This window comes from Lissotriton helveticus, chromosome 6 (assembly GCF_964261635.1).
Source record: "Lissotriton helveticus chromosome 6, aLisHel1.1, whole genome shotgun sequence".
NCBI lineage: Eukaryota > Metazoa > Chordata > Amphibia > Caudata > Salamandridae > Lissotriton > Lissotriton helveticus.
This window is the reverse complement of record NC_136067.1, coordinates 932297909-932318556: the sequence shown is the minus strand read 5'-3', so window position 1 is coordinate 932318556 and position 20648 is coordinate 932297909. Positions and strand designations below refer to the sequence as shown.

At 45.7% G+C, this 20648-nt stretch overlaps 1 protein-coding gene across 1 annotated transcript in view; it reads right to left on the bottom strand.

Moving 5' to 3' along the window:
• The window catches only part of YIPF4 (Yip1 domain family member 4), a 216640-nt gene that overhangs the window by 195021 nt on the left and 971 nt on the right, over positions 1 to 20648 (bottom strand). The window lies entirely within an intron of this gene.

The following is a 20648-nucleotide window of genomic DNA, read 5'->3' as shown; positions in this document are numbered from 1 at the left end:
CCTAACTATATAAGGCCTGAAACCTATGTTTTTTTTCAATGAATTTCAAAGGTTTTTTAATGCTAATTCCTAACTATATAAGACCTGAAAGCCCATGAGGAATCTCCAGTATGCGCCAGGGGACTGCATTGCAGAGAGGTGTAATGAAGCCACGCCCCTTTTTACACCTCTCTGCAACGCAGCCCCCTGCCGCGTTTGCAGAGGGGGAACTAATTCCCCTTGCATACTGGGGGTCCCTGGGGGCCAACTAGCCCACCAGGAGCCTCCAGTATGCGCCAGGGGGCTGCATTGCAGAGAGGTGTAATGAGGCCACACCTTTTTTTACACCTCTCTGCAACGCAGCCCCCGTGCATGTTTGAAGAGGGGGAACTAATTCCCCTTGCATACTAGGGGTCCCTGGGGGCCAACTAGCCCACCTGGAACCTCCAGTATGCGCCAGGGGGCTGCATTGCACAGAGGTGTAATGAGGCTATGCCCCTTTTTACACCTCTCTGCAACGCAGGCCACTGGCGCGATGCAGAGGGGGGGACTAATTCCCCTTGCATACTGGGGGTCCCTGGGTCATATCTGCCCAAACACCAATATTCCGAACGATTGAAAATGACTTTTCTTGAGAAACATTTGGATTTGGATTATCATGTCCTATACTTTGGAATATTTTAAAGACTGACTTTGAGGATGCTATAAATTACTCAAGTCTGCCCGAATTGTGTGGGTAAAATTGATACCTAGTTACTTTGAATAAGAATGTACTTACGTCTCGTCTAACATTTGGAAGAAACATCTAGTTATATGACAACAGGATACCGACATAACTTGAAGGAAATAAGAACGCCCTGAAGAAGTTCTGTTGTACAGAACGAAACGTTTCGGCTGGCTGTGGTACATAAACTTTAGGAAAATAAAAGCATTTGAATATACACCAAGATTCAGCGCTTCAATAAGGGCTCTAGGTGATATGATTTGATTGGACTTATTGTGCAAGTGGTGCTGTGCCAAACTTTGGAATATTCTCCACTACTCTCTACTACTTACTCTCTCCTACTACACTACTCTCTACTACTCTCTCTCTACTACTCACTCCCTACTACTCACTCCCTACTACTCACTCCCTACTACTCACTCTCTACTACTCACTCTCTACTACTCACTCTCTACTACTCACTCTCTACTACTCACTCTACTACTCACTCTACTACTCACTCTACTACTCAGTCTCTACTACTCAGTCTCTACTACTCACTCGCTACTATTCTACTATTCTCTCACTCACTCTCTACTACTCACTCTCTACTACTCACTCTTTACTACTCTCTACTACTCACTCTCTACTGCTCTCTACTACTCACTCTCTACTGCTCTCTACTACTCACTCTCTACTACTCTCTACTACTCTTTACTACTCACTCTCTACTTCTCACTCTCTACTACTCACTCTCTACTACTCACTCTCTACTATTCACTCTACTACTCACTCTCTGCCACTCTCTCTACTGCTCTCTACTACTCACTCTCTACTCTCTATTACTCACTCTCTACTCTCTACCTCTCTCTACTTCTCTCTCTACTAGTCTCTACCTCTCTACCGCTACCTCTCTACCGCTACCTCTACACCGCTACCTCTACACCGCTACCTCTACACCGCTACCTCTACACCGCTACCTCTACACCGCTACCTCTACACCGCTACCTCTACACCGCTACCTCTACACCGCTACCTCTACACCGCTACCTCTACACCGCTACCTCTACACCGCTACCTCTACACCGCTACCTCTACACCGCTACCTCTACACCGCTACCTCTACACCGCTACCTCTACACCTCTACCTCTACACCTCTACCTCTACACCTCTACCTCTACACCTCTACCTCTACACCTCTACCTCTACACCTCTACCTCTACACCTCTACACCTCTACCTCTACACCTCTACCTCTACACCTCTACCTCTACACCTCTACCTCTACACCTCTACCTCTACACCTCTACCTCTACACCTCTACCTCTACACCTCTACCTCTACACCTCTACCTCTACACCTCTACACCTCTACACCTCTACACCTCTACACCTCTACACCTCTACCTCTACACCTCTACCTCTACACCTCTACACCTCTACCTCTACACCTCTACCTCTACACCTCTCTACACGCAAACATATACACATATATATATATATATGCATATATATGCATTTATATATATGTATGTGTATGTATATACATACATATATAAACAGATATAATCTGTATATCTATATAAATACAAATATAAATGCATGCATACATATACATATATGCATACAGATGCATGTTATTTACATGAAAGTTTAAAAAACACTAATAAAAGCAAAACTAAAAAGCCACCTCATTACAAACAGAATGGCTTTAACTTAAACGAGGGCGAGATCTATTGCATTTTCAATGCTTGTTTACTTTGGTTCCATCAAGAAGGCATTCAGATGTGTCACACATTTGCCATAAATTCTGAATGTTAGCACTCTAGTTGCTCATTAGATCACTGTAGTAAAGCTACTGCTCACCAGGGAAGTCTGCTGCTGGTATTCAAAGTGCATGTTTCAGTCTGCATGTCAGAATTTCTTTAGGGAAATTGAAGAGGATTTGAGAAGTCACTCAAAATGTGCCCTAATTTTTCTTTCTGCAGCACTAATCATACTTCCTATGGCAAAATATACCCCCTCATTTTGTTCCTTTTTAAATTAAATGTTTTAAGAGTTACCACTTTATTCCAATCAAGATGGCTTCAGGTGTGCCATACCTTTGTAATAAGTAGGACTGTTAGCGCTCTAGTTGTTCTTTAGAACACTCTGGGACATTCTGTCATTGGGCTATACTTGGGCTACACCTGGGTAATATTTGGGCAACATTTGGGCTCTTTTGTCTCTGGTTGCCATCTTGGGAGACTGCATGTCAGAATTTTTTAATGAAATAGAAGAGGATTTGAGAAGTCACTCAAAATGTGCCCTAATTTTTCTTTTTGCAGCACTAATAATACTTTCTATGGCATAATATACCCCCTCATTTTGTTCCTTTTTAAATTAAATGTTTTAAGAGTTACCACTTTATTCCCATCACGATGGCTTCAGGTGTGCTATACCTTTGTAATAAGTAGGACTGTTAGCGCTCTAGTTGTTCTTTAGAACACTCTAGGAGGCTGCAGTAGAACACAAAGGAATCAACTGACAGTCTCTGTCCTTGTTGGATGAACATGTTTTACTGAGAATGTCAGACTTAATTCTCACATGACTGAGAAAGATAATGTGAATTTACAGAAAATATGCTTTCAGTTTAGCTTATAGATCCCCTTCCAAACCACTGTGGGAAAATCATGAGATATTAGTTTTCTTTCAAACATGATTCATGATATCACAGCAGAAGGCTTTTTCACATGGTAAAATCATCTTAGAACACACCACAATTCCTAAAATGAGTATGGTACCATCAACAAATGATTTATAATGTAACTAAAGTCCTAAAACCCTCTATTAACTACAATGCTTTTTAATGAGATGCTATCATGTATATTGGTCCCAAGATGGCTGCCAACACTTCTTGGATGAAGTGCTGACAGCCAATCAGATCAGATGTGTGGTTAGGCTCCGCCCAGATATATATATTTTTTTGAACCTAAATTATTTAAAATCCACTGGAGCACATATCTTGAGACATAGCAAAGGCACATCGGGCTACCAGTCCCTACAATTTTGCCAAGTTTTGTGGAAATCCATTCAGCCGTTCGGGCTAAAAGTGAGTCCAACCGCCCTATGGAAATTAACATGGGGAAAACACGTTTGGGACTCCCCTTTTATCTCGGCCGCCGCTTGACAAATCCCCCCCAAACTTTCAGGGAAGGAGCAGAGCGGAGCGGGCCATCTTCTTTGAGAAATTTGCGAAGATTCGTCCACCGGCGCCAAAGTTATTCCCAATAGAATGTAGCGGATTTCCTATGGAAATCAATCCTAACTATAACTACCTACTGGCGACCGCCAGTAGGATATATATATATATATATATAGATATATATATATATATATATATATATATATATATCTCAATAAGCTTTATTCGATAAAAAATTATCATAAAAGCATTGCGAAATACAAATATATAGCCACAGTTAAAACCACAGTTAAAAAGGAGCACAGTGCACATATCAAAAGGTTAGTCCATTAAGTCCAATAAAATATACAATTTAAAATAATTTCATACATGAGTATTAATCACCATTTCATATAATCAGGAGGCGACACCCTCTTGTTGCCCCCTGCATTGTACTATTAAGTCAGGTCAGTCATTCGTCCCAAATCCTCCATTTGGGGGCCTGCCGGGCACTTGCCTGCCGCCTTTAGTCTAAGTAGCCAGGCTCACCCCAGACATTTTGCTAGACCACAGATCAGTGTCAATGAGGAGGTATCTGTTTTCATAATGCGTATATATATATATCCTTGCTCCAACCGCACCTTTCGACAGCGCACTTAAAGGACAGTTTCGTCCTTGTTAAAGTTAGAGCTATTGGCATTGCTCATGACATTATTTTTGTTTTTAAAACATATAAATAAATGGCATTGTCATTTACAATGCCAATAGCTTAATCTCTCGCAAATGCGAGACCTATTGCATTTGCACCCACACACACACACAGAGCCACACACAGAGCCACACGCACCCACACACACAGCCACACGCACCCACACACACAGAGCCACACACACAGAGCCACACACACACATACAGAGCCACACACACACACACACACAGAGCCACACTCACAGAGAGAGCCACGCACACAGAGAGAGAGCCACGCACACAGAGAGCCACGCACACACAGAGAGCCACGCACACACAGAGAGCCACGCACACACAGAGAGCCACGCACACACAGAGAGCCACGCACACACAGAGAGCCACGCACACACAGAGAGCCACGCACACACAGAGAGCCACGCACACACAGAGAGCCACGCACACACAGAGAGCCACGCACACACAGAGAGCCACGCACACACAGAGAGCCACGCACACACAGAGAGCCACGCACACACAGAGAGCCACGCACACACAGAGAGCCACGCACACACAGAGAGCCACGCACACACAGAGAGCCACGCACACACAGAGAGCCACGCACACACAGAGAGAGCCACGCACACACAGAGAGAGCCACGCACACACAGAGAGAGCCACGCACACACAGAGAGAGCCACGCACACACAGAGAGAGCCACGCACACACAGAGAGAGCCACGCACACACAGAGAGAGCCACGCACACACAGAGAGAGCCACGCACACACAGAGAGAGCCACGCACACACAGAGAGAGCCACGCACACACAGAGAGAGCCACGCACACACAGAGAGAGCCACGCACACACAGAGAGAGCCACGCACACACAGAGAGAGCCACACACACAGAGAGCCACGCACACACACAGAGAGCCACGCACACACACAGAGAGCCACGCACACACACAGAGAGCCACGCACACACACAGAGAGCCACGCACACACACAGAGAGCCACGCACACACACAGAGAGCCACGCACACACACAGAGAGCCACGCACACACACAGAGAGCCACGCACACGCAGAGAGCCACGCACACGCAGAGAGCCACGCACACGCAGAGAGCCACGCACACGCAGAGAGCCACGCACACGCAGAGAGCCACGCACACGCAGAGAGCCACACACACGCAGAGAGCCACACACACGCAGAGAGCCACACACACGCAGAGAGCCACACACACGCAGAGAGCCACACACACGCAGAGAGCCACACACACGCAGAGAGCCACACACACGCAGAGAGCCACACACATGCAGAGAGCCACACACAGAGGTACACACACACACAGCCACACAGAGCCCCACACACACACACAGAGCCCCCACACACACACAGAGCCCCCCCACACACACACAGCCCCCACACACACACACAGAGCCCCCCCACACACACACAGAGCCCCCACACACACAGAGCCCCCACACACAGAGCCCCCACACACACAGAGCCCCCACACACACAGAGCCCCCACACACACAGAGCCCCCCACACACAGAGCCCCCCACACACAGAGCTCCCACACACACAGAGCCCCCACACACAGAGCCCCCCCACACACACAGAGCCCCCCACACACAGAGCCCCCCACACACAGAGCCCCCCACACACAGAGCCCCCCACACACAGAGCCCCCCACACACAGAGCCCCCCACACACAGAGCCCCCACACACAGAGCCCCCACACACAGAGCCCCCACACACACACAGAGCCCCCACACACACACAGAGCCCCCCACACACACAGAGCCCCCCCACACACACAGAGCCCCCCCACACACACAGAGCCCCCCCACACACACACAGAGCCCCACACACACACACAGAGCCCCACACACACACACACAGAGCCCCCCCCCCCACACACACACACAGAGCCCCCCACACACACAGAGCCCCCCCCACACACAGAGCCCCTCACACACACAGAGCCCCTCACACACACAGCCTCACACACAGAGCCCCACACACAGAGCCCCACACACACAGACCCCCCACACACACACAGAGCCCCCCACACACGCAAACATAGAGCCCCACACACACACAGAGCCCTACACACACACAGAGCCCCCCCCACACACACACACAGTGACCCACACACACAGAGCCCCACACACACAGAGCCCCACACACACAGAGCCCCACACACACAGAGCCACACACACACAGAGCCACACACACACAGAGCCACACACACACAGAGCCACACACACACAGAGCCACACACACACACAGAGCCACACACACACAGAGCCACACACACACAGAGCCACACACACACACAGAGCCACACACACACACAGAGCCACACACACACACACACACAGAGCCACACACACACACACAGAGCCACACACACACACACACACAGAGCCACACACACACAGAGCCACACACACACACAGAGACACACACACACACAGAGACACACACACACAGAGGATCAGCCCCTTAAAGGCGCAGGAGGAGCAGAGGCAACAGCACACACGGGCTGCGGACTGACAATACAACCCTTGTAGACGACTGATCTTCTACTTTTGTTTGAAGTTCAAAGAGGCCATGTGTATTCTCCAGTGGACAAACCAACAATCATCATGCTTATACAAGTCTGATAGATCAGCTCTATAAATGAACATTAGTTCACAATACAAAACGAAATACAAAATGCAGCTTTCTCTACCATTATAAACTTCCAGGCCTCTGTTCCATCATGTGTGTATAATGCTGGCACCTCAGTCCACTTTTAGTAACAAATGTCACAATAGTTTCTACTTGCTCTCTCCTCAACTTCAATATCCCAATTACTGCATTTAGTGGCTGATAACACGGCTACAATGAAAATGAAAAAATACACGCTATGCTTGTTCAAATTTTTTTTGCAAAATCTCAGCAAAGTACAGTCTCATTAAAACAAACACGGGCAAAGTCAATAGGTCTCACCTTTAAAATGTGGGTGCAGAGCCATTGGTTTATTATTGCATATTTTCTATGGCATATTAGATAATAAAAAATATGTTGAGGGGAGTTGCCATTTTGGTGTGTAAACTGTATATATATGTGCTCCTGACACTATTTACTGACAGCAGGAATGCAGAGCTGAAAGTCCTGCTTGTGTGAAGGGTCGGCAGACAGTGTTACAGCCAACAGTGCGCATTCTGCATTGGCAGCACCCAGGTTGGCAGAGCACTTGGGGGCCTTTATAGATGGGCCGCAGAAAGAATGCAGCGCTATAGTTAACAGTGCGGGCAGATTGCAATTCTGTCCTCGTGGCTGAAAGCAGTGCAGTGTTGGTAGTGAAGAAAGGTCAGCAGAGTTCAATCTTGCCTACAGGATAGAAGACAGTGCAGGGTTAGAGTGCACTAGGTTAGCTGACATGCAGTTGCTGCAGGGCTCACAAGCAATATACATAGATGGTTAGTGTGCAGACCACTAAGAGTTAAGAGTTGTATAATCTAGTAATAAGAAATGAGGCAAACTTGGGACAAGACACGTTAAAATTTCTCAACATCTCAAACATTGAAACAATATAAGGGGGAGGCGAGAGTGGGACGGAGGAGGGCTGCGGGCAGAGGGAAAGAGAGAGCGGGATGGAGGAGGGCTGCGGGCAGAGGGAAGGGGGGAGGCGAGAGCGGGACGGGCTACAAAGACCTCCCGAGTCCATGTGTGCACGAATTCAAAGCTCTACCTGCCGATGGCCTTCACTGCGGGCGGGAGTGCGTGCATGCACACTGCACAGCACACTCGGGCATGCACACCACAAGGACCGAGCACACGAAGCACGCCGAAGGTTAGCGCTAACAGCGCCGGTTCGGCGGGGCTTACAGTTTAACGACCTGCCGCCGAGTGCAGTCTGTCCTTACCGCCGGGAGGGCCCCGGACACTCCGGCACTGGGTACCTTCACCGGACCGAATGGACATACCCCACTCCCACGGCGCCCGTGCATATCTGCCCTTGTATGCTTCTATGTACCTGCGGCCACTTCTGGCCTTCCGTGCTTAAGACCCGCGCAGACGGCTACTCCACGGTAGCAGAGCACTGGCGGCAGGATAGGGGGCTGCTTCCGAGCAGCGTGCAGCACACAGGCACTATATTTGGACTGCGGAGCGCTGTATGTTACAAGCAAGCAAGTCGAACACATTGAAGAGACTCATTAATGTGCAGGGAGGAACGCCCAAAGACAGAGTTAGAGAGGAAAAAGGAATATGATGAACAACATAAAAGAAAATACTTGGGCTTGAAAAAAACACCTAGGAAACCCCAGCAGCGTCTGTTTTAACGCAGCTAAACACAAGCCTCTGTCATGCGGAGCGGACCACGCCACGACACCAACCATCTTTCTCCGAGGCCATGCGGAAATGCCTCTGAGAAAAGCACGGTCATTTTGGGATTCAGGGGCGTGTTTTTCGTTCTCTCCTCTTCCCATTGGCTGGAAGGTAAAATTCCAGCCAATGGGAAGAGGAGAGAAAGAAAGTTAAAAACACCCCCCCGAATCCCCAAAAGACGGGGCTTGAACGGAGTGACGCCCCTCTCCTCCAATGGCTGGCCTCCGTTTAGGAAGCCAGCCAATGGAGAAGAGGGGCGGGTTCAAGCCCCACTCTAGGAAAACATTAAATCTCGGCTGGTTCGACACTGCTGAGCAGTGTACGCTAGGCCGAGACCTAAAAAAGCACTCACGGGGTAAACTGCAATTCTGGGTTTTATTTCATGTCAGACGCATTTCGGCGATGCCTTAGTCTTGTATTTCTCAAATTACGCGCCAGTGAAAGCAGACATTATTAATGGTTACGTTGTAAGGGTCGCATGATTAAAATTCTCATGATACTCAAAAGAGGACTAACAAAATCCTTCTGTGGCGGACATCTTTGAACCATACAATTCCAACTTTATCGATTTGCCACAATCCTTACAAATAGCATCCTTATGCAATTCTCCTTGTTTTTTTTATAATATCACAGGAGAGATTGCATATTAAACCAAAAACCAAAACAGCTTTAAACAACTTTGGACTGGTTTTTCACTATTTAAGTCATAAAGACAAAGGATTACTTCGTCTTGAAATCAAACCGTGCATCGGCTCAATCAATTAACATTCGCTATTCTTAGGTGATTGATCCGTGTATCGGCAAGTACTCCCCAATAGATCCAATTTAATCAGTAAAACCCACAATCGCATACTTTTAATTGATATCAGTAATCAAAATTCCAGCTCAAAAACAGACACTGGGCCCCTAGTCTCCCAAATGAACTGTCATCTCTTCTGTCTGTCTTCAACTCTCCATTGGATCTAAAAACCCTACCCATCTTAAGGGTCATTTGTTGGATCCTATTTTTTCCAACTGGGCAGGGGTAGAAGTCCAGTCCCCAGTCCCGGTCCCCTGGTCTGACCACTTTTTAGTTCCTTTTACAATAACAATTCCTGCCGGTAATGCCCAAAAGTTCTCCAACTTGAAGTACTTGAGCCGCAAATGGACGGCGTTCTCTAAGGCAGGGTTTGATTCCGCCCTCACTAGTGGTGGCAGACCTGGGGGGAAGGATGCTGTTATAGCATCCGATAGACTGGATGAGCGCATTATTAATGCCTTGGACAGCATAGCCCCCCTCTGCCATAAGAAACCCTGGAGTAGACCTCACAAATCCGCCCCCTGGTTTACTGCGGAACTTCGCCTATTGAAAACTGAATGCAAGCAATTAGAAAGGCAATGGAGGAGAGCTTATCTTGATCAAGCCAAACTGAGTTATATTAGCAAACGCAGGGAATATCATAATCTGATCAGGCGGGCCAAAACCAACTATTTTTCAGACAGGATTGGAGATGCTCGCAACTCCACTAAGGAATTATTTAAAATTTATAAAGAAATTTCCCTCTGTAGCTCCTCTGTTGATCCCTCCTTGGTTTCGGAGGAATCCTGTAACCGAATTGCCACCTATTTTTCGGATAAAGTGGCCACGATCTATTCTGCCTTCATAGGGGGAAAGGAGAAGGCAATGGAGTTCTGTGAAAATCCATCTCTAGTTAAGGGCGCTAACAGTCTTAGCAACTTTGTCACTCCTCCATCTAATGAGCTTCAGCAGATCTGTCGCTCGATCAAGTCAGGCTCCCCCCGTGATCCGGCCTCTCCTAAACTTCTGGGAGGAAGTTTAGAAATTCTTGAGCCCTACATCAGAGATGTTCTGGATCTTTCTTTTTCAACTGGCACAGTACCCAAAAAATGGAAACAAGCGATTGTGCTCCCACTCCAAAAAAAACCTAATCTAAGCTGGGAGCGGTTAGACAATCTCCGGCCCATCTCCCTTCTTCCATACTTGGCCAAGGTGGCAGAAAAGGTGGCCAATCGCCAACTTATGACTTTTGTGGAGGAAGCCAACCTTCTTCATCCCACCCAATTTGGTTTTCGGGCACGACACTCTACGGAGTCTGCGATGCTCCTAGCCACCGAAACCATTAGGCAAGGGGTAGATGAGGGGCATACTATGGCTCTTGTCCTACTCGACCTAAGTGCCGCATTCGACACTGTAGCACATTCCACCTTGCTACAGTGTCTCAACAGTGGTGGAGTGAAGGGGATGGCACTCAGTTGGATGCAGTCCTTTCTGACTGAGAGGGGTTTTCAGGTTAAACAGGGAGAACACTACTCTCGGGTGTTCAATCTCGATCAAGGGGTCCCTCAGGGCTCAGCCCTCAGCCCCACCCTGTTTAACCTTTACGCCTCCCCTGTAGCCACCATTGTTGAAAGATACGGCATCCAACTGGTATCTTACGCCGACGACACACAACTGGTCATCTCTCTATCACGGGCACCCGAAATTGCGGCACTCAACTTCAGTGCTTGCATGCAGGAGCTTGCCTCCTGGATGTCTAACAACTGCCTGAAGTTGAACGGCTCCAAAACGGAAGTGCTTGTGATGGGGGGGGGCCCTTCTGTGTGGACCTCGGCATGGTGGCCGGACTGCCTCGGACCTAATCCCGTACCAGGTCAACAGGCTAAAAACCTGGGGGTTCTATTTGATTCTGACCTGTCTTTTACTCCTCAAGTAAACAGAGTGGTTGGAATCTGTTTCTGGATACTTAAAAGCCTACGCAAAGTGCTTGATATGCTTCCAGTGGATGCCAGACAAACGCTTGTGCATGCCTTGGTCACATCGAGACTTGATTATGCCAACCTACTTTACCTGGGTATCACAGCCAAAAATCTCAATCGTCTCCAGGTACTGCAAAATGCCACAGCCCGCCTGGTGCTGAGGCTTCCCAGGAGAGCACCCTCCAAAGCTGCGCTAAGGTCCCTTCACTGGCTTCCAATCCGTGAAAGGATTACTTTCAAAGCTCTATGCACGTGCCATCGCATCTTTGGAGGTAGGGCACCCAGTCCTCTGAACAGCCTTATCACCCCTTACAGACCAGAGCGGATGCTCAGATCCTCTGGCACGGGTCTGGCTGTTGTCCCCAAAATACACAAAGCTCGAATGGGGGGGCAGATCATTCCGGCTTCTTGCAGCCAAGAATTGGAATATGCTACCCTCCGAACTACGGCTTGAACCCTCTGAGACCAAATTCCGTAGAGCCCTTAAGACCCATCTCTTCCGTCAAGCATTGATGTAAACTCTTGTCTTCTCTTCTCATCTGTATACTCTCAGCGCGGGGACACGCCGGTGCGCGTAACCATGCGCTTTATAAATCTCCTAAATAAATAAATAAATAAATAAAAATGTCCTCACTCATATTTAATCCATTAGGGGTCTTTGTTCCCAGGTCTATTATATATCGAGACTCCAGTCTACGAAGTTTCCTGACTCTGTCTCTTCCACTTATGTTCTGTGGAGCGTGATCCAAACCATAAAAGCGCAATAGCTCCCTATTGCTATTAAGTTTCTCAACAAAATGCATAGCCACCGGGTAATTTGCATCCCCCTTCGCTATAGCCCTCATATGTTCCAAGATTCTTATTTTTACAGAATGGATGGTACTGCCTATGTAGCGCAAGCCACATGGGTATTGAAGGCAATATAACACATAACTGGTATGGCAAGTGAGAAACTTTGTTATTTTCTTCGGTTTGGATAGGCCAGTTAACATATAGGACAGTGTACGTTTGCTATGAACACAAGCTTTACATTTACCGCAGGGGTAAAATCCCCTAAGCTCCCCTAGGGTCTCCGACTTCTTACTATCTGCATGTAAATGGCTTCGTACCAGATTGTCCCTAATGATCTTGCTCTTCTGAAAGTAATTAAAGTAGGGATATCAGGACCAATGATATTATCAGGTATAAGAATATGCCAATTCCGTCTCATGATCTGTCTTAAGTCATTGGCATTATTCGAAAAAGTAGTAATCATCCGAAAACTACTTTTTGTGTCATTAGATTCATTTTTCTTTTTCTCACTGTTGATCAAGGTTTTTCTGGATATTTTTCTAACCCTTTTGAGGGTTTCTTGTAAAAATTCACTGTTATACCCTCTTTTAATAAATCTATCCACACTGTCCATGGCTGCTGTTTCAAAGTCTGATTCCCTGGTGCGGTTACGTTTTAATCTAAGGAATTCCTAGGGGATACAATGGGAAAGTCAACTAAGAGACTTTTAAGGAACAAACTTTGGAGGGCTTTAAAGAGCGAACAGAATAAGTGGTGGGAAGCCACTACACTACAGAAATATATTGATGTGTCAAGAGTCCCGAGGGATTTAAGAATATTTATCATGCCAACTTTTCACAACCCAGATTCGGAATTGATTACAAATTGGGCTGAAAACAATCACCAATGTTCCACCAACATGTTGAAGATGTTGGTGCAATTTGCCTCAAAAGACGTCGAGAGGCTAAATAAAGAAATCGAGGAATACAGCGACGAATTGAAAAGTTTGTGCAGTGAGAGGAATTCAAGAAAGAAATGGAAAGAATGGAAATTAGTCTAAATAAAATAGAGAAAGTCATAAAAGTGAAAAAACAAAAAGGAAATTCCAAAGGGATTTGGTGGACTATCAGAAAGGTCAAATAATAAAATTTGCAAAAAAATACGACAAGATGAGAGGAACAATGCAAACAGCGAGTGCAGGCAACGTAACCACATCAAGACAAACAGAGGAAATGGACACACATACAAACATCGAAACATCTACGGAAGGCAGCATAATGAGTGGAAGTGAAACTTCCAGCATACAAGGATTTGCTGGGGTAAAAACCAGCGTTTTAACAGAATTCGATATGGTTATGAAAGGGAGACAAACCAGCAACAAACAATCGTTTCAAAATCGAGGAAGAGGAAACAGAGGAGGCAGAAGCAAGAATACCTCAGGTATGGGAGAACTAGGAAGCCCCGTGGGAAGAACGAGGGGCCAACTGAAGGCGAAATAATGGAGAAACAAACCGCCATCAACCTCTCAAACAGGAAACTCACCACCTCTGAGGTAGAACTTTTGTCTATGGGGTTAAGTTTTTGTCCCTCTAAGGCTTTTAATTTCACTCAAAGTTGTATGGACTTATTTTTTTTCACTAGGAATTTGCGAATTAGAAAATGGTTTGCAACTAAGGTAACAGATAAAACTGTAACACCTAGAGAGAAGCCAAGCAGTATAAGCATGTCTGAGGCAGAATTGTACATATTTCCTTTCACCGAGCCCAACCAACCGCTGTTTATAAACCGGTGTTAGTAATGTTTTCTGTTTCACAACGACCGTGTTATTAACATACACACATCGATTCAAGTGTACCGTCACGAGTTAAACATAACTCACCATTTTTTACCGTTCACCATGGATTATGTTTGAATTATGTCTGCAAAGAAAAAATATTTTTAAGAACTACATTAAATGTTGCATATTTGCTTTGTTATAGAAAGATCCCCTGGAAGAAGGCATGTTCATTGCCGAAATGCATTGGGAATGTTTAAATGTCTAATCATGAACCACAGTGAAAAACTATGAACTTTACATCTTTGTGAAGATAACAAGATGGAATAAACACTATAAGTCTCAACAGAAAAAACTATCGTTTATATTATTGATGACCTTGCAGTAACCTTCTTAATAGAAGGACCCATTGGAGCCCGGGGGACACACCCCACATCTAGGGGGGTGCAACCTTTAGAGTTACTTTGTACACTTTTCATCGGAGAGTGATACCTCGGAGCACCATACAACTAAAACAAACCACAAGTAAACACATAGTGGGCCCATACGGACCCTTCTCACTGAGGCAGAATTGGAACATTCACTAAAGGTTTTAGCCGAAGAGGTAGAGGACACCCCTATGAAAGATTTGAAACAGAGAATATACCATTGAATTTAAGCGCGAACACTGGGTTTAAGCCTAAATCGACCTTCCTCCCACAAATAAAAAGTGACGTTATTGATGTGTTTGAGAGAGGGATGAGTAAGGAGTTACCACAAATAACAGGAAATATAAGGGCTGGAATAATATAAGCATCCAGCAGAGAAAAGCGCTGTCGAATCTAAGAAATGACAACACAATAGTAATAAAAAAATACGATAAAGGAGGTAATGTGGTTGTTCAATCAAAAACAAACTACATACAAGAAGGACTAAGACAGTTGTCAGATGATACTAGATACTGCAGAAGCAATCGGATGGAATATGAGGCTTCATTGAAGACATTCCATACACTGCTTCTGGAGTGGAAAGAAAAAGGACTTATCGAACTGGAAGAATTTAAATTCTTAGAGTGTAAGTCCCCCAAGATTCCGGCCTTATATCTTCTACCGAAGATTCATAAAGACCGAAATAATCCGCCAGGGAGACCGATTGTCTCTTTGATAGGGAGCTGTCTTGAGAATGCATCAAGATATGTAGACTTCTTTCTGCAAAGCTTGGTGCAGAATTTTCCATCCTATTAAAAGATTCTGGAGCCTTTCTAAGATTCCTAAAAACACTAAAATGGGAGGAGAATTACACCCTTCTCTCCTTGGATGTGATAGGCCTATATACATGCATTCCTCATAAACTAGGCCTAGCAGCATGTAAGCATTTCCTATCTAAGAGATCAATCTCATATCTTAATCACACACAAATGTTACTGAAAATCATGGAAATCTGTCCAACCCAAAACTACTTCCTCTTCGATTGTAAGATCTATCGACAAATCCTCGGTACTTCCATGAGGACTTGCTTTGCGACGTGCTTTGCGGGTCTCTTCATGGGGTACTGGGAGGAGGAAGTAGTTTACAGATCAGCGATGTACAAAGAGAAAGCAATAAAAATGGGTTAGGTACATTGACGACATTTTTGTGGTATGGTCAGGTACAGAAGTGGAGGCACAGAGTTTTGTAGACTATTTGAACATCAATGACTATAATCTAAAATTTACTAGCCAATGGGCTCGAGACAGTTTGGATTTCCTGGACCTACTGTTGAGAGTAGAGAACAACCAACTAGAAAGTATTCTTTTTAGGAAAGCCACCGCAGGTAACAGCTTGTTACACGCACGCAGTTGCCATCAAAGCTCACTAATACAGAGTATCCCAGTGGGTGAGCTTCTCAGGGCCAAACGAAATTGCAGCACTGCCCTGAGTTTTGAGGAAGAAGAAAAAACTATGACAGAGAGGTTTGTAGCGAGAGGCTATACACAGAAAATTATAGAGAGAGCTAAATCGATAGTCTTGGAAAGGAGCAGAGACTCACTACTAGCAGAGAAGGGCAGAAATGAGGGTGACATGGAGAACACTAAGACAAGATTCATTACCACCTATAGCAGTCAAGCCTTCATGGTAAAACGTAGCTTGAGGACATTTTGGCCAGTTCAAAAAACAGACCCAGAGATTGCGGAATATGTTGAAACATATCCCTAAATAACTTAAAAAAAATCAAAGTCTTTGAAAGATGAGCTATGTAGTGCAGTGGAACCAGCGAAAGAAAAACTAATGGGAATACAAGGTTTTTATCCCTGCAGAAACTGTAAAGCGTGTAGGAATAGCAAAAATTGCAAGGAAGTCTGACTGTCACCAAACACTGAACCCTTCAAAATACAGGAACATACATCGTGCAACACCGAGTTTGCGGTATATGCTCTGTTCTGCCCCTGTGAGAAGGCCTATATAGGCAGGACTATACACAAGGCTAAGATCAGAATTTTAGAACATCTGAGGGCAATAAAGAAAGGCGATAAAGCATATCCGATTGCCAGACATTTTCAGACAGAACATAACCAAACACAAACCTTTTGAGATTTTGTGTACTTGATATGGTGAAGCATGATGAGAGAGGAAGGAACAGAGTACAACGACTACGGAGGCTAGAGTCAAGATTCATTATTAAATATCAGACGGTGGCCCCGATAGGTCACAACTGTGATGAGGAGTTAGAAACTCATCTAGGATAGGAGGCTGAATACAGGAGAAAGATTAATGTCAGTAACTCTGTGGAAGCATTCTGTAAGGCAGTCTGTAATTTTTTGGGGAAATGTTAATTTGTTGAAAATGTGTTAGGATAATCTGTTCTGTTGCCTGGGAAGTCACCACAGTTTATGAACCATGAAGGTGTCTGTGACTTAGGGTATTCCATGACTATGAAGTTCTAACTGTCTCAAAGTAACCGAAAGGTTTTTAATCACGAATGGTGTTTTGATTCGAATCTTATGGGTTGCTATGTATTTTTTGTATATTTTCATAGATCCTAACGGAAGGTACGAGAAGAAGAGAATAATGAGATTATGGCAGCCTTCATTATGAATGAGTTTGAATGAATGAAGAAGGTGATACACTATAAATGGACTACAGACGTAAAACCCATAGGGTATTATGGCGTCAGGCCCACTGGGGCAGCATATACTTAAGAAAAGAATTTGTTTGCATTTGATATTTAGCCCACTAGGGCGAGACACCTGAAGTTGATAGCCGTGAAACGGATATTAGTAGAGATTCACATGTGAAATATCAGGAATCTGAATGAAAGAGTGAAATCTTATATAATTGCAAACTTGATGTAATCGCGGCGGTTAGCTGTTTGATAAAGTTGGGTTGAAAGAAGGTATATATATATATATATATATATATATATATATATATATAAAAAAATCCATGAAAAACGCCAAAACAACATGAATGTTTAAATTTAAGTTTAAATTTAAAAATTAAAAATTAAAAGAAATAGAAAGAATCACTGTTTATAGTTCAACAATATGTATGAAGTACTGTGGAATCATTTAATTTAGAAATTCTCTGGTTTTCGTTTGATCTATTCACATTATGATTAGGCAGTGCAAGTCTGCTTTCTATTTTTGTTCAAAAAAATGTCACATGTTTATTTAAAAACCTATCAGCAATGATACACTGTTACTCGTGAGCAAGGGAGGAGAGTTCCCGAAACGCGTCGACTTTTGTTGCCTTTACACTGAAATAAAGGCTATTTTTCCACAAAGAAGTTGTTCGTGTGTTTCTGAAAGATAAGGATGTCAGAAATTGGAGTTGATTTGTAGGTTCGCAGCCTACACACGAACCGCCTTCGTCGAGCGGCTTAAGCATAGCGGAGCTCGGCGGCTGCCGAGCCAATCGGAATTGAGATATATATATATATATATATATTTATTCACTCAAAAAACAAAGGTTGCAGGGACGTTATCGTTAGGTTCAGAATTTACACACACAAAACCAGAGAAATTCAGCAGTTATATTTATCTCAAGAAAGTATAACTCGTGCCCTAAGGTAACTATAACTCGCACTCCCACTATGCAAAGTTTTCTCATCAATAATTTTACAGCACATGTTGCACTGATATTATCAATGATGTCATAAAGATGTCATCAGTGATGTAATATGTGGAGTAATAAGCAGTGCATGGCGAGAGCATGAGTTATAGTTACCCTAGGGCACGTAAGATAGTTTCTTGAGATAACTGTAAATGCTGAATTTCTATGGTTTTGTGTGTGTAAATCCTGACCCTAACTATAACGTCCCCGTAACCTGTTCTTAAGTGAATTTCTAAGGCTTTTAAAAAGTATTTCCTAACTATAATGTCCCTGTAACCTTTGGCTTTTTCTGTTAATTTTTACGTTTTTTTTTTAACGCAGCAGGATGTTGCCCACCCAGGATCTGTGCCTGGCCACCGAGTACCTGCGCCCAACCCGCTGTATGCAGCCAACTCTCCACATGCAGCCAACGTCACACCGCGCACAGTCAAAAGTCGTGCATGGAGGGGGGTAGCTTCCTGCAGCCAGTCCTCTGGCCAATCCCCCAAAGGCAGCCAACGAGTGAGGGGGTCACGCAGCCCGCTCCCCGGGCTGACCCCATCTCTTGGAGCCCACCACTTAATTTTTTTTAAAGGGAGGATGGTACATGGCCCCCCTCCCTGGGCCGTATTTCGGCCCCGGGAACCACATTTCTCAGGGCCCAGCCTTATTGTAAATGGGGAGTGGTCATGCAGCCCCCCTCCCTGTGAGATTTCAGTCCCGGAAACCCCATCTCCTGGGGCCCAAGCACTGTCTAAAGGGGGAGATGGGGCACATAACCCCCTTTCCCGGGCCAATATTGGCCCTGGGTACCCCATTCCCTAGGTCCCGGACAGTAAATGGTGGATGCGCTGAAGCCCACAGGGAACCAGCTACATATTGAGAAAAGGGGAGGGGCACGCACCTCCCCTTCCCGGGCCAATATTGGCCCCGGGGCCTAGTCATTAATGAATGGGAAGAGGGGGTTGCGTGGCCACCTTCCCTGGGCCGTTCTCGGCCCCTGGGGACCCTCTCTCCCAGGGCCCGGCCACATTATCAATAAGGAGGGGGACCCTCATAAACACCAACACCCCCCCCCCCCCCCGGGCTGATTTTGGCCCCCAGATCCCATCCCCCAGGGCCTAACTCTTTATGGAAGGGAGAGGGTGCACAACACCCCTCCCAAGGCCTCTTTCGGCCCCGTGAGCCCCATCCCCAGGGCCCAGCCGGTAATGGGTGGGTGTGCCGGAGCCCACCCAGAGCCCCACTTCCTTTCTGTGAGAGGCTGCAGGGGAAGCCCCAATGCCCCGGCGGCCCCAGCCAGCTGCCTGCCTCAACTGGGAGTCAGCATTATTTTCCATCTACTGCCCAAAAAGTCTGCTCCCAGCAGGCGGGAGCATTTTACAAGCTACTGCCCGGTGGGAGCGGACTTGGTGTTTGCTCTCACTTGGCAGGAGCTTTAAAATTGCTCCTGCCTAGCGACAACAAACACGCAATGTCCCAGGGTTAGGCACCCTGGGACACAGAGGGGTCCCAACGGCCATTAATGTCTCTGGGAGGGGGCCGTTCAGTCCCACTCACTTTCATATGCACTGCTGAACCACTGGAAATAGAGCCCTGAGGCCGAATGTGGGCCCTCATCCTCATATGTTTTAAGGCCAGGTCCGGGGGTATGGGGTCCCCAGGGCTGAAATGGGCCTGTGGAGGGGAGGCACGTGTGCCACCTTCCTCCTTAATATAAAAGGCTCCCCTCCTCCCCCGGACCTGGCCCATCCTGGGGGGAGGGAAGCAAGTGCACTTGTTTTTCCAATTTTGCCAGGATCCGCAGAATATTGGAATATAAAATTCAAGTCCATCCACGGTAAACTGAAAACATAACCTCCAGAAAAAAATAATCAAGAATTGTCATTCTGATCTACACATGCCCCCTTTCCAAAAGGTTTTTCTTCTATACTTCCACAAGGTGCTTTTATTTCCTAAGACACAAGCATCACTTACCCGCTGCTCCCAGGCCACCAAGACAACAGTATGGAATTAGGGCCACTCACAAAAACCCTACAACATACACGCACAACATAACAAACTTGATGGCAGCCTTCACTGTGATGACGTGGAACATCAACAGTCTCAACGACTATATATTAAAAGAGGGACTCTATGTTTGCAGTTTATCTATGATTTTTGGGGAAAACAAGAGCCTGTGATAATGTGGAATGCAACGATCTTAACATCCACACATTAAAAGAGGGGCTCTATGTTTGCATATTATGTATGACTTTTTGGGAAAACAATAGTCTGGTGAGACGCCTACAGCGGAATTCAAAGGCGAGACGTAAACATTTTTGGTACAGTCTAATTCTGCACAACTATAAAATATATATATTCAACGCACTTAACAGAGA